The sequence below is a fragment of the Amblyomma americanum genome, chromosome 1 (genome assembly GCF_052857255.1).
Source record: "Amblyomma americanum isolate KBUSLIRL-KWMA chromosome 1, ASM5285725v1, whole genome shotgun sequence".
NCBI classification, from domain to species: domain Eukaryota; kingdom Metazoa; phylum Arthropoda; class Arachnida; order Ixodida; family Ixodidae; genus Amblyomma; species Amblyomma americanum.
In genome coordinates, this window is record NC_135497.1 from 409,644,989 (window position 1) to 409,660,025 (window position 15,037).

Consider the following 15,037-nt stretch of genomic DNA (forward strand, 5'->3'; position numbering starts at 1 on the left):
CGCACACTCTAAACATGAATACGCCAATATGGGAGTAAAAAAAGAGTAGCTTACTCCCATTTTACTCATTTCTGTTTAGAGTGCACACGCGCGTAGGCATGCGCACGCACACTCTAAACATGAATACGCCTATATGGGAGTGAAAAAAGAGTAGCTTACTCTCATTTTATTCATTTCTGTTTAGAGTGCGCACGCGCGTAGGCATGCGCACGCAAGCACGCACACTCTAAACATGAATACGCCTATATGGGAGTGAAAAAAAAGTGGCTTACTCCCATTTTGCTCATTTCTGTTTAGAGTGCACACGCGCGTAGGCATGCGCACGCACGCACGCACACTCTAAACATGAATAAGTCTATATGGGATTAAAAAAAAAGTAGCTTACTCCCATTTTACTCATTTCTGTTTAGAGTGCACACGCGCGTAGGCATGCGCACGCACATACGCACACATTTAACACGAATACGCCTATAGTGGAGTGAAAAAAAGAGTTGCTTACTCCCATTTTACTCATTTCTGTTTGGAGTGCACATGCGCGTAGGCATGCGCACGCACGCACGCACACTCTAAACATGAATACGCCTATACGGGAGTGAAAAAAACAGTTGCTTACTCCCATTTTACTCATTTCTGTTTATAGTGCACACGCGCGTAGGCTTGCGCGCGCACGCACACTCTAAACACGAATACGCCTATGCGGCTGTGAAAAAAAGAGTTGCTTACTCCCATTTTACTCATTTCTGTCTAGAGTGCACACGCGCACGCACGAACGCACGCACACTCTAAACACGAACACGCCTATATGGGAGTAAAAAAATAGAGTTTACTCCCATTTTACTCATTTCTGTTTAGAGTGCACACGCGCGTAGGCATGCGCACGCACGCACACACACTCTAAACATGAATACGCCTATATGGGAGTGAAAAAAAGAGTGGGTTACTCCTATTTTACTCATTTCTGTTTAGAGTGCACACGCGCGTAGGCATGCGCACGCACGCATGCACACTCTAAACACGAATACGCCTATATGGGAGTGAACAAATAGCAGCTTAGTCCCATTTCACTCATTTCTCTTTAGAGTGCACACGCGCGTAGGCATGCGCACGCACGCACACACTCTAAACACGAATACGCCTATATGGGAGTGAACAAATAGCAGCTTAGTCCCATTTTACTCATTTATGTTTAGAGTGCACACGCGCGTAGGCATGCGGACGCACGTACGCACACTCTAAACATGAATATGCCTATATGGGAGTGAAAAAAGAGTAGCTTACTCCCATTTTACTCAATTCCGTTTAGAGTGCACACGCGAACGCACAAACGCACGCACACTCTAAACACGAATACGCCTATATGGGAGTGAAAAAAAGAGTAGGTTACTCCCATTTTACTCATTTCTGTTTAGAGTGCACACGGGCGTAGGCATGCGCACGCACGCATGCACACTCTAAACATGAATACGCCTATATGGGAGTAAAAAAAACAGTAGCTTACTCCCATTTTACTCATTTCTGTTTAGAGTGCACACGCGCGTAGGCATGCGCACGCACACTCTAAACATGAATACGCCTATATGGGATTGAAAAAAGAGTAGCTTACTCTCTTTTTATTCATTTTTGTTTAGAGTGCACACGCGCGTAGGCATGCGCACGCAAGCACGCACACTCTAAACAAGAATAAGCCTATATGGGAGTCAATAAACGAGGAGCTTACTCCCATTTTACTCATTTCTGTTTAGAGTGCACACGCGCGTAGGCATGCGCACGCACGCACGCACTCTAAACATTATTAAGTCTATATGGGATTGAAAAAAAGTAGCTTACTCCCATTTTACTCATTTCTGTTTAGAGTGCACACGCGCGTAGGCATGCGCACGCACGTACGCACACATTTAACACGAACACGCCTATAGTGGAGTGAAAAAAAGAGTTGCTTACTCCCATTTTACTCATTTCTGTTTAGAGTGCACATGCGCGTAGGCATGCGCACGCTCGCACGCACACTGTAAACATGAATACGCCAATATGGGATTGAAAAAAGAGTAGCTTACTCCCATTTTACTCATTTCTGTTTAGAGTGCACACGCGCGCAGGCATGCGCACGCACGCACACTCTAAACACGAATACGCCTATACGGGAGTGAAAAAAAGAGTTGCTTACTCCCATTTTACTCATTGCTGTTTAGAGTGCACACGCGCGTAGCCATGCGCACGCACATACGCACACATTTAACACGAATACGCCTATAGTGGAGTGAAAAAAAGAGTTGCTTACTCCCATTTTACTCATTTCTGTTTAGAGTGCACATGCGCGTAGGCATGCGCACGCACGCACACTCTAAACATGAATACGCCTATATGGGATTGAAAAAAGAGTAGCTTACTCCCATTTTACTCCTTTCAGTTTAGAGTGCACACGCGCGTAGGCTTGCGCACGCACGCACGCACACTCTAAACATGAATACGCCTATATGGGAGTGAAAAAAAAGTTGCTTACTCCCATTTTACTCATTTCTGTTTAGAGTGCACACGCGCGCAGGCATGCGCACGCACGCACACTCTAAACATGAATACGCCAATATGGGATTGAAAAAAGAGTTGCTTACTCCCATTTTACTCATTTCTGTTTAGAGTGCACATGCGCGTAGGCATGCGCACGCACGCACACTCTAAACATGAATACGCCAATATGGGATTGAAAAAAGAGTAGCTTACTCCCATTTTACTCATTTCTGTTTAGAGTGCACACGCGCGCAGGCATGCGCACGCACGCACACTCTAAACATGAATACGCCAATATGGGATTGAAAAAAGAGTTGCTTACTCCCATTTTACTCATTTCTGTTTAGAGTGCACACGCGCGCAGGCATGCGCACGCACGCACACTCTAAACATGAATACGCCAATATGGGATTGAAAAAAGAGTTGCTTACTCCCATTTTACTCATTTCTGTTTAGAGTGCACATGCGCGTAGGCATGCGCACGCACGCATACTCTAAACATGAATACGCCAATATGGGATTGAAAAAAGAGTAGCTTACTCCCATTTTACTCATTTCTGTTTAGAGTGCACACGCGCGCAGGCATGCGCACGCACGCACACACTAAACACGAATACGCCTATACGGGAGTGAAAAAAAAAGTTGCTTACTCCCATTTTACTCATTTCTGTTTATAGTGCACACGCGCGTAGGCTTGCGCACGCACGCACGCACACTCTAAACATGAATACGCCTATATGGGAGTGAAAAAGAGTAGCTTACTCTCATTTTACTCATTTCAGTTTAGAGTGCACACGCGCGTAGGCATGCGCACGCAAGCACGCACACTGTAAACATGAATACGCCTATATGGGAGTGAAAAAAGAGTAGCTTACTCCCATTTTACTCCTTTCAGTTTAGAGTGCACACGCGCGCAGGCATGCGCACGCACGCACACTCTAAACATGAATACGCCAATATGGGATTGAAAAAAGAGTTGCTTACTCCCATTTTACTCATTTCTGTTTAGAGTGCACACGCGCGCAGGCATGCGCACGCACGCACACACTAAACACGAATACGCCTATACGGGAGTGAAAAAAAAGTTCCTTACTCCCATTTTACTCATTTCTGTTTATAGTGCACACGCGCGTAGGCTTGCGCACGCACGCACGCACACTCTAAACATGAATACGCCTATATGGGAGTGAAAAAGAGTAGCTTACTCTCATTTTACTCATTTCAGTTTAGAGTGCACACGCGCGTAGGCATGCGCACGCAAGCACGCACACTGTAAACATGAATACGCCTATATGGGAGTGAAAAAAGAGTAGCTTACTCCCATTTTACTCCTTTCAGTTTAGAGTGCACACGCGCGCAGGCATGCGCACGCACGCACACTCTAAACATGAATACGCCAATATGGGATTGAAAAAAGAGTTGCTTACTCCCATTTTACTCATTTCTGTTTAGAGTGCACACGCGCGCAGGCATGCGCACGCACGCACACACTAAACACGAATACGCCTATACGGGAGTGAAAAAAAAGTTCCTTACTCCCATTTTACTCATTTCTGTTTATAGTGCACACGCGCGTAGGCTTGCGCACGCACGCACGCACACTCTAAACATGAATACGCCTATATGGGAGTGAAAAAGAGTAGCTTACTCTCATTTTACTCATTTCAGTTTAGAGTGCACACGCGCGTAGGCATGCGCACGCAAGCACGCACACTGTAAACATGAATACGCCTATATGGGAGTGAAAAAAGAGTAGCTTACTCCCATTTTACTCCTTTCAGTTTAGAGTGCACATGCGCGTAGGCATGCGCACGCACGCACACTCTAAACATGAATACGCCAATATGGGATTGAAAAAAGAGTAGCTTACTCCCATTTTACTCATTTCTGTTTAGAGTGCACACGCGCGCAGGCATGCGCACGCACGCACACACTAAACACGAATACGCCTATACGGGAGTGAAAAAAAAGTTCCTTACTCCCATTTTACTCATTTCTGTTTATAGTGCACACGCGCGTAGGCTTGCGCACGCACGCACGCACACTCTAAACATGAATACGCCTATATGGGAGTGAAAAAGAGTAGCTTACTCTCATTTTACTCATTTCAGTTTAGAGTGCACACGCGCGTAGGCATGCGCACGCAAGCACGCACACTGTAAACATAAATACGCCTATATGGGAGTGAAAAAAGAGTAGCTTACTCCCATTTTACTCATTTCTGTTTAGAGTGCACACGCGCGCAGGCATGCGCACGCACGCACGCACACTCTAAACATGAATACGCCTATATGGGAGTGAAAAAAAAGTTGCTTACTCCCATTTTACTCATTTCTGTTTAGAGTGCACACGCGCGCAGGCATGCGCACGCACGCACACTCTAAACATGAATACGCCAATATGGGATTGAAAAAAGAGTAGCTTACTCCCATTTTACTCATTTCTGTTTAGAGTGCACACGCGCGCAGGCATGCGCACGCACGCACGCACACTCTAAACATGAATACGCCTATATGGGAGTGAAAAAAAAGTTGCTTACTCCCATTTTACTCATTTCTGTTTAGAGTGCACACGCGCGCAGGCATGCGCACGCACGCACACTCTAAACATGAATACGCCAATATGGGATTGAAAAAAGAGTTGCTTACTCCCATTTTACTCATTTCTGTTTAGAGTGCACATGCGCGTAGGCATGCGCACGCACGCACACTCTAAACATGAATACGCCAATATGGGATTGAAAAAAGAGTAGCTTACTCCCATTTTACTCATTTCTGTTTAGAGTGCACACGCGCGCAGGCATGCGCACGCACGCACACACTAAACACGAATACGCCTATACGGGAGTGAAAAAAAAAGTTGCTTACTCCCATTTTACTCATTTCTGTTTATAGTGCACACGCGCGTAGGCTTGCGCACGCACGCACGCACACTCTAAACATGAATACGCCTATATGGGAGTGAAAAAGAGTAGCTTACTCTCATTTTACTCATTTCAGTTTAGAGTGCACACGCGCGTAGGCATGCGCACGCAAGCACGCACACTGTAAACATGAATACGCCTATATGGGAGTGAAAAAAGAGTAGCTTACTCCCATTTTACTCATTTCCGTTTAGAGTGCACACGCGCACGCACGAGCGCACGCACACTAAACACGAACACGCCTATATGGGAGAAAAAAATAGTAGCTTACTCCCATTTTACTCATTTCTGTTTAGAGTGCACACGCGCGTAGGCATGCGCACGCACGCACACACACTCTAAACATGAATACGCCTTTATGGGAGTGAAAAAAAGAGTAGGTTACTCCCATTTTACTCATTTCTGTTTTGAGTGCACACGGGCGTAGGCATGCGCACGCACGCACACACTCTAAACACGAATACGCCTATATGGGAGTGAACAAATAGCAGCTTAGTCCCATTTTACTCATTTATGTTTAGAGTGCACACGCGCGTAGGCATGCGCACACACACTCTAAACATGAATACGCCAATATGGGAGTGAAAAAAGAGTAGCTTACTCCCATTTTACTCATTTCTGTTTAGAGTGCACACGCGCTTAGGCATGCGCACGCACACTCTAAACATGAATACGCCAATATGAGAGTGAAAAAAGAGTAGCTTACTCCCATTTTACTCATTTCTGTTTAGAGTGCACACGCGCGTAGGCATGCGCACGCACACTCTAAACATGAATACGCCAATATGGGATTGAAAAAAGTAGCTTACTCCCATTTTACTCATTTCTGTTTGAGTGCACACGCGCGCAGGCATGCGCCCACACGCACACTCTAAACACGAATACGCCTATACGGGAGTGAAAAAAAGAGTTGCTTACTCCCATTTTACTCATTTCTGTTTAGAGTGCACACGCGCGTAGGCATGCGCACGCACACTCTAAACATGAATACGCCTATATGAGAGTGAAAAAAGAGTAACTTACTCCCATTTTACTCAATTCTGTTTAGAGTGCACACGCGCGTAGGCATGCGCACTCACACTCTGAACATGAATATGCCAATATGGGAGTAAAAAAAGAGTAGCTTACTCCCATTTTACTCATTTCTGTTTAGAGTGCACACGCGCGTAGGCATGCGCACGCACACTCTAAACATGAATACGCCTATATGAGAGTGAAAAAAGAGTAACTTACTCCCATTTTACTCAATTCTGTTTAGAGTGCACACGCGCGTAGGCATGCGCACGCACACTCTAAACATGAATACGCCAATATGGGATTGAAAAAAGTAGCTTACTCCCATTTTACTCATTTCTGTTTGAGTGCACACGCGCGCAGGCATGCGCACACACGCACACTCTAAACACGAATACGCCTATACGGGAGTGAAAAAAAGAGTTGCTTACTCCCATTTTACTCATTTCTGTTTGAGTGCACACGCGCTTAGGCATGCGCACGCACACTCTAAACATGAATACGCCAATATGAGAGTGAAAAAAGAGTAGCTTACTCCCATTTTACTCATTTCTGTTTAGAGTCCACACGCGCGTAGGCATGCGCACGCACACTCTAAACATGAATACGCCAATATGGGATTGAAAAAAGTAGCTTACTCCCATTTTACTCATTTCTGTTTGAGTGCACACGCGCGCAGGCATGCGCACACACGCACACTCTAAACACGAATACGCCTATACGGGAGTGAAAAAAAGAGTTGCTTACTCCCATTTTACTCATTTCTGTTTAGAGTGCACACGCGCGTAGGCATGCGCACGCACACTCTAAACATGAATACGCCTATATGAGAGTGAAAAAAGAGTAACTTACTCCCATTTTACTCAATTCTGTTTAGAGTGCACACGCGCGTAGGCATGCGCACGCACACTCTGAACATGAATATGCCAATATGGAAGTAAAAAAAGAGTAGCTTACTCCCATTTTACTCATTTCTGTTTGAGTGCACACGCGCGCAGGCATGCGCACACACGCACACTCTAAACACAAATACGCCTATACGGGAGTGAAAAAAAGAGTTGCTTACTCCCATTTTACTCATTTCTGTTTAGAGTGCACACGCGCGTAGGCATGCGCACGCACACTCTAAACATGAATACGCCTATATGAGAGTGAAAAAAGAGTAACTTACTCCCATTTTACTCAATTCTGTTTAGAGTGCACACGCGCGTAGGCATGCGCACGCACACTCTGAACATGAATATGCCAATATGGAAGTAAAAAAAGAGTAGCTTACTCCCATTTTACTCATTTCTGTTTAGAGTGCACACGCGCGTAGGCATGCGCACGCACACTCTAAACATGAATACGCCTATATGAGAGTGAAAAAAGAGTAACTTACTCCCATTTTACTCAATTCTGTTTAGAGTGCACACGCGCGTAGGCATGCGCACGCACACTCTAAACATGAATACGCCAATATGGGATTGAAAAAAGTAGCTTACTCCCATTTTACTCATTTCTGTTTGAGTGCACACGCGCGCAGGCATGCGCACACACGCACACTCTAAACACGAATACGCCTATACGGGAGTGAAAAAAAGAGTTGCTTACTCCCATTTTACTCATTTCTGTTTAGAGTGCACACGCGCGTAGGCATGCGCACGCACACTCTAAACATGAATACGCCTATATGAGAGTGAAAAAAGAGTAGCTTACTCCCAATTTACTCATTTCTGTTTAGAGTGCACACGCGCGTAGGCATGCGCACGCACACTCTAAACATGAATACGCCTATATGGGAGTGAAAAAAGAGTAGCTTACTCTCATTTTATTCATTTCTGTTTAGAGTGCACACGCGCGTAGGCATGCGCACGCAAGCACGCACACTCTAAACAAGAATAACCCTATATGGGAGTCAAAAACGAGGAGCTTACTCCCATTTTACTCATTTCTGTTTAGAGTGCACACGCGCGTAGGCATGCGCACGCACGTACGCACACATTTAACACGAATACGCCTATAGTGGAGTAAAAAAAAGAGTTGCTTACTCCCATTTTACTCATTTCTGTTTAGAGTGCACATGCGCGTAGACGTGCGCACGCACGCACGCACACTCTAAACATGAATACGCCAATATGGGATTGAAAAAATAGTAGCTTACTCCCATTTTACTCATTTCTGTTTAGAGTGCACAGGCGCGTAGGCATGCGCACGCAAGCACGCACACTTTAAACATGAATACGCCTATATGGGAGTGAAAAAAGTAGCTTACTCCCATTTTACTCATTTCTGTTTGAGTGCACACGCGCGCAGGCATGCGCACACACGCACACTCTAAACACGAATACGCCTATACGGGAGTGAAAAAAAGAGTTCCTTACTCCCATTTTACTCATTTCTGTTTAGAGTGCACACGCGCGTAGGCATGCGCACGCACACTCTAAACATGAATACGCCTATATGAGAGTGAAAAAAGAGTAGCTTACTCCCAATTTACTCATTTCTGTTTAGGGTGCACACGCGCGTAGGCATGCGCACGCACACTCTAAACATGAATACGCCTATATGGGAGTAAAAAAAGAGTAGCTTACTCTCATTTTATTCATTTCTGTTTAGAGTGCGCACGCGCGTAGGCATGCGCACGCAAGCACGCACACTCTAAACATGAATACGCCTATATGGGAGTGAAATAAAAGTAGCTTACTCCCATTTTGCTCATTTCTGTTTAGAGTGCACACGCGCGTAGGCATGCGCACGCACGCACGCACACTCTAAACATGAATAAGTCTATATGGGATTAAAAAAAAAGTAGCTTACTCCCATTTTACTCATTTCTGTTTAGAGTGCACACGCGCGTAGGCATGCGCACGCACATACGCACACATTTAACACGAATACGCCTATAGTGGAGTGAAAAAAAGAGTTGCTTAATCCCATTTTACTCATTTCTGTTTAGAGTGCACATGCGCGTAGGCATGCGCACGCACGCACGCACACTCTAAACATGAATACGCCTATACGGGAGTGAAAAAAACAGTTGCTTACTCCCATTTTACTCATTTCTGTTTATAGTGCACACGCGCGTAGGCTTGCGCACGCACGCACACTCTAAACATGAATACGCCTATATGGGAGTGAAAAAGAGTAGCTTACTCTCATTTTACTCATTTCTGTTTAGAGTGCACACGCGCGTAGGCATGCGCACGCAAGCACGCACACTGTAAACATGAATACGCCTATATGGGAGTGAAAAAAGAGTAGCTTACTCCCATTTTACTCATTTCTGTTTAGAGTGCACACGCGCACGCACGAACGCACGCACACTCTAAACACGAACACGCCTATATGGGAGTAAAAAAATAGAGTTTACTCCCATTTTACTCATTTCTGTTTAGAGTGCACACGCGCGTAGGCATGCGCACGCACGCACACACACTCTAAACATGAATACGCCTATATGGGAGTGAAAAAAAGAGTAGGTTACTCCTATTTTACTCATTTCTGTTTAGAGTGCACACGCGCGTAGGCATGCGCACGCACGCATGCACACTCTAAACACGAATACGCCTATATGGGAGTGAACAAATAGCAGCTTAGTCCCATTTCACTCATTTCTGTTTAGAGTGCACACGCGCGTAGGCATGCGCACGCACGCACACACTCTAAACACGAATACGCCTATATGGGAGTGAACAAATAGCAGCTTAGTCCCATTTTACTCATTTATGATTAGAGTGCACACGCGCGTAGGCATGCGCACGCACACTCTAAACATGAATACGCCAATATGGGAGTGAAAAAAGAGCAGCTTACTCCCCTTTTACTCATTTCTGTATAGAGTGCACACGCGCGTAGGCATGCGCACGCACACTGTAAACATGAATACGCCTATATGGGAGTGAAAAAAGAGTAGCTTACTCCCATTTTACTCATTTCTGTTTAGAGTGCACACGCGCACGCACGAACGCACGCACACTCTAAACACGAACACGCCTATATGGGAGTAAAAAAATAGAGTTTACTCCCATTTTACTCATTTCTGTTTAGAGTGCACACGCGCGTAGGCATGCGCACGCACGCACACACACTTTAAACATGAATACGCCTATTTGGGAGTGAAAAAAAGAGTAGGTTACTCCTATTTTACTCATTTCTGTTTAGAGTGCACACGCGCGTAGGCATGCGCACGCACGCATGCACACTCTAAACACGAATACGCCTATATGGGAGTGAACAAATAGCAGCTTAGTCCCATTTCACTCATTTCTGTTTAGAGTGCACACGCGCGTAGGCATGCGCACGCACGCACACACTCTAAACACGAATACGCCTATATGGGAGTGAACAAATAGCAGCTTAGTCCCATTTTACTCATTTATGTTTAGAGTGCACACGCGCGTAGGCATGCGCACGCACACTCTAAACATGAATACGCCAATATGGGAGTGAAAAAAGAGCAGCTTACTCCCCTTTTACTCATTTCTGTATAGAGTGCACACGCGCGTAGGCATGCGCACGCACACTCTAAACATGAATACGCCTATATGGGAGTGAAAAAAGAGTAGCTTACTCCAATTTTACTCATTTCTGTTTGAGTGCACACGCGCGCAGGCATGCGCACACACGCACACTCTAAACACGAATACGCCTATACGGGAGTGAAAAAAAGAGTTGCTTACTCCCATTTTACTCATTTCTGTTTAGAGTGCACACGCGCGTAGGCATGCGCACGCACACTCTAAACATGAATACGCCAATATGGGATTGAAAAAAGAGTAGCTTACTCCAATTTTACTCATTTCTGTTTGAGTGCACACGCGCGCAGGCATGCGCACACACGCACACTCTAAACACGAATACGCCTATACGGGAGTGAAAAAAAGAGTTGCTTACTCCCATTTTACTCATTTCTGTTTAGAGTGCACACGCGCGTAGGCATGCGCACGCACACTCTAAACATGAATACGCCAATATGGGATTGAAAAAAGAGTAGCTTACTCCAATTTTACTCATTTCTGTTTGAGTGCACACGCGCGCAGGCATGCGCACACACGCACACTCTAAACACGAATACGCCTATACGGGAGTGAAAAAAAGAGTTGCTTACTCCCATTTTACTCATTTCTGTTTAGAGTGCACACGCGCGTAGGCATGCGCACGCACACTCTAAACATGAATACGCCTATATGGGATTGAAAAAAGAGTAGCTTACTCCAATTTTACTCATTTCTGTTTGAGTGCACACGCGCGCAGGCATGCGCACACACGCACACTCTAAACACGAATACGCCTATACGGGAGTGAAAAAAAGAGTTGCTTACTCCCATTTTACTCATTTCTGTTTAGAGTGCACACGCGCGTAGGCATGCGCACGCACACTCTAAACATGAATACGCCAATATGGGATTGAAAAAAGAGTAGCTTACTCCAATTTTACTCATTTCTGTTTGAGTGCACACGCGCGCAGGCATGCGCACACACGCACACTCTAAACACGAATACGCCTATACGGGAGTGAAAAAAAGAGTTGCTTACTCCCATTTTACTCATTTCTGTTTAGAGTGCACACGCGCGTAGGCATGCGCACGCACACTCTAAACATGAATACGCCTATATGGGATTGAAAAAAGAGTAGCTCACTCCAATTTTACTCATTTCTGTTTGAGTGCACACGCGCGCAGGCATGCGCACACACGCACACTCTAAACACGAATACGCCTATACGGGAGTGAAAAAAAGAGTTGCTTACTCCCATTTTACTCATTTCTGTTTAGAGTGCACACGCGCGTAGGCATGCGCACGCACGCATGCACACTCTAAACACGAATACGCCTATATGGGAGTGAACAAATAGCAGCTTAGTCCCATTTCACTCATTTCTGTTTAGAGTGCACACGCGCGTAGGCATGCGCACGCACGCACACACTCTAAACACGAATACGCCTATATGGGAGTGAACAAATAGCAGCTTAGTCCCATTTTACTCATTTATGTTTAGAGTGCACACGCGCGTAGGCATGCGCACGCACACTCTAAACATGAATACGCCAATATGGGAGTGAAAAAAGAGCAACTTACTCCAATTTTACTCATTTCTGTTTGAGTGCACACGCGCGCAGGCATGCGCACACACGCACACTCTAAACACGAATACGCCTATACGGGAGTGAAAAAAAGAGTTGCTTACTCCCATTTTACTCATTTCTGTTTAGAGTGCACACGCGCGTAGGCATGCGCACGCACACTCTAAACATGAATACGCCTATATGGGATTGAAAAAAGAGTAGCTTACTCCAATTTTACTCATTTCTGTTTGAGTGCACACGCGCGCAGGCATGCGCACACACGCACACTCTAAACACGAATACGCCTATACGGGAGTGAAAAAAAGAGTTGCTTACTCCCATTTTACTCATTTCTGTTTAGAGTGCACACGCGCGTAGGCATGCGCACGCACACTCTAAACATGAATACGCCAATATGGGATTGAAAAAAGAGTAGCTTACTCCAATTTTACTCATTTCTGTTTGAGTGCACACGCGCGCAGGCATGCGCACACACGCACACTCTAAACACGAATACGCCTATACGGGAGTGAAAAAAAGAGTTGCTTACTCCCATTTTACTCATTTCTGTTTAGAGTGCACACGCGCGTAGGCATGCGCACGCACACTCTAAACATGAATACGCCTATATGGGATTGAAAAAAGAGTAGCTTACTCCAATTTTACTCATTTCTGTTTGAGTGCACACGCGCGCAGGCATGCGCACACACGCACACTCTAAACACGAATACGCCTATACGGGAGTGAAAAAAAGAGTCGCTTACTCCCATTTTACTCATTTCTGTTTAGAGTGCACACGCGCGTAGGCATGCGCACGCACACTCTAAACATGAATACGCCAATATGGGATTGAAAAAAGAGTAGCTTACTCCAATTTTACTCATTTCTGTTTGAGTGCACACGCGCGCAGGCATGCGCACACACGCACACTCTAAACACGAATACGCCTATACGGGAGTGAAAAAAAGAGTAGCTTACTCCCATTTTACTCATTTCTGTTTAGAGTGCACACGCGCGTAGGCATACGCACGCACACTCTAAACATGAATACGCCTATATGGGATTGAAAAAAGAGTAGCTTACTCCAATTTTACTCATTTCTGTTTGAGTGCACACGCGCGCAGGCATGCGCACACACGCACACTCTAAACACGAATACGCCTATACCGGAGTGAAAAAAAGAGTTGCTTACTCCCATTTTACTCATTTCTGTTTAGAGTGCACACGCGCGTAGGCATGCGCACGCACACTCTAAACATGAATACGCCAATATGGGATTGAAAAAAGAGTAGCTTACTCCAATTTTACTCATTTCTGTTTGAGTGCACACGCGCGCAGGCATGCGCACACACGCACACTCTAAACACGAATACGCCTATACGGGAGTGAAAAAAAGAGTTGCTTACTCCCATTTTACTCATTTCTGTTTAGAGTGCACACGCGCGTAGGCATGCGCACGCACGCATGCACACTCTAAACACGAATACGCCTATATGGGAGTGAACAAATAGCAGCTTAGTCCCATTTCACTCATTTCTGTTTAGAGTGCACACGCGCGTAGGCATGCGCACGCACGCACACACTCTAAACACGAATACGCCTATATGGGAGTGAACAAATAGCAGCTTAGTCCCATTTTACTCATTTATGTTTAGAGTGCACACGCGCGTAGGCATGCGCACGCACACTCTAAACATGAATACGCCAATATGGGAGTGAAAAAAGAGCAACTTACTCCAATTTTACTCATTTCTGTTTGAGTGCACACGCGCGCAGGCATGCGCACACACGCACACTCTAAACACGAATACGCCTATACGGGAGTGAAAAAAAGAGTTGCTTACTCCCATTTTACTCATTTCTGTTTAGAGTGCACACGCGCGTAGGCATGCGCACGCACACTCTAAACATGAATACGCCTATATGGGATTGAAAAAAGAGTAGCTTACTCCAATTTTACTCATTTCTGTTTGAGTGCACACGCGCGCAGGCATGCGCACACACGCACACTCTAAACACGAATACGCCTATACGGGAGTGAAAAAAAGAGTTGCTTACTCCCATTTTACTCATTTCTGTTTAGAGTGCACACGCGCGTAGGCATGCGCACGCACACTCTAAACATGAATACGCCAATATGGGATTGAAAAAAGAGTAGCTTACTCCAATTTTACTCATTTCTGTTTGAGTGCACACGCGCGCAGGCATGCGCACACACGCACACTCTAAACACGAATACGCCTATACGGGAGTGAAAAAAAGAGTTGCTTACTCCCATTTTACTCATTTCTGTTTAGAGTGCACACGCGCGTAGGCATGCGCACGCACACTCTAAACATGAATACGCCTATATGGGATTGAAAAAAGAGTAGCTTACTCCAATTTTACTCATTTCTGTTTGAGTGCACACGCGCGCAGGCATGCGCACACACGCACACTCTAAACACGAATACGCCTATACGGGAGTGAAAAAAAGAGTCGCTTACTCCCATTTTACTCATTTCTGTTTAGAGTGCACACGCGCGTAGGCATGCGCACGCACACTCTA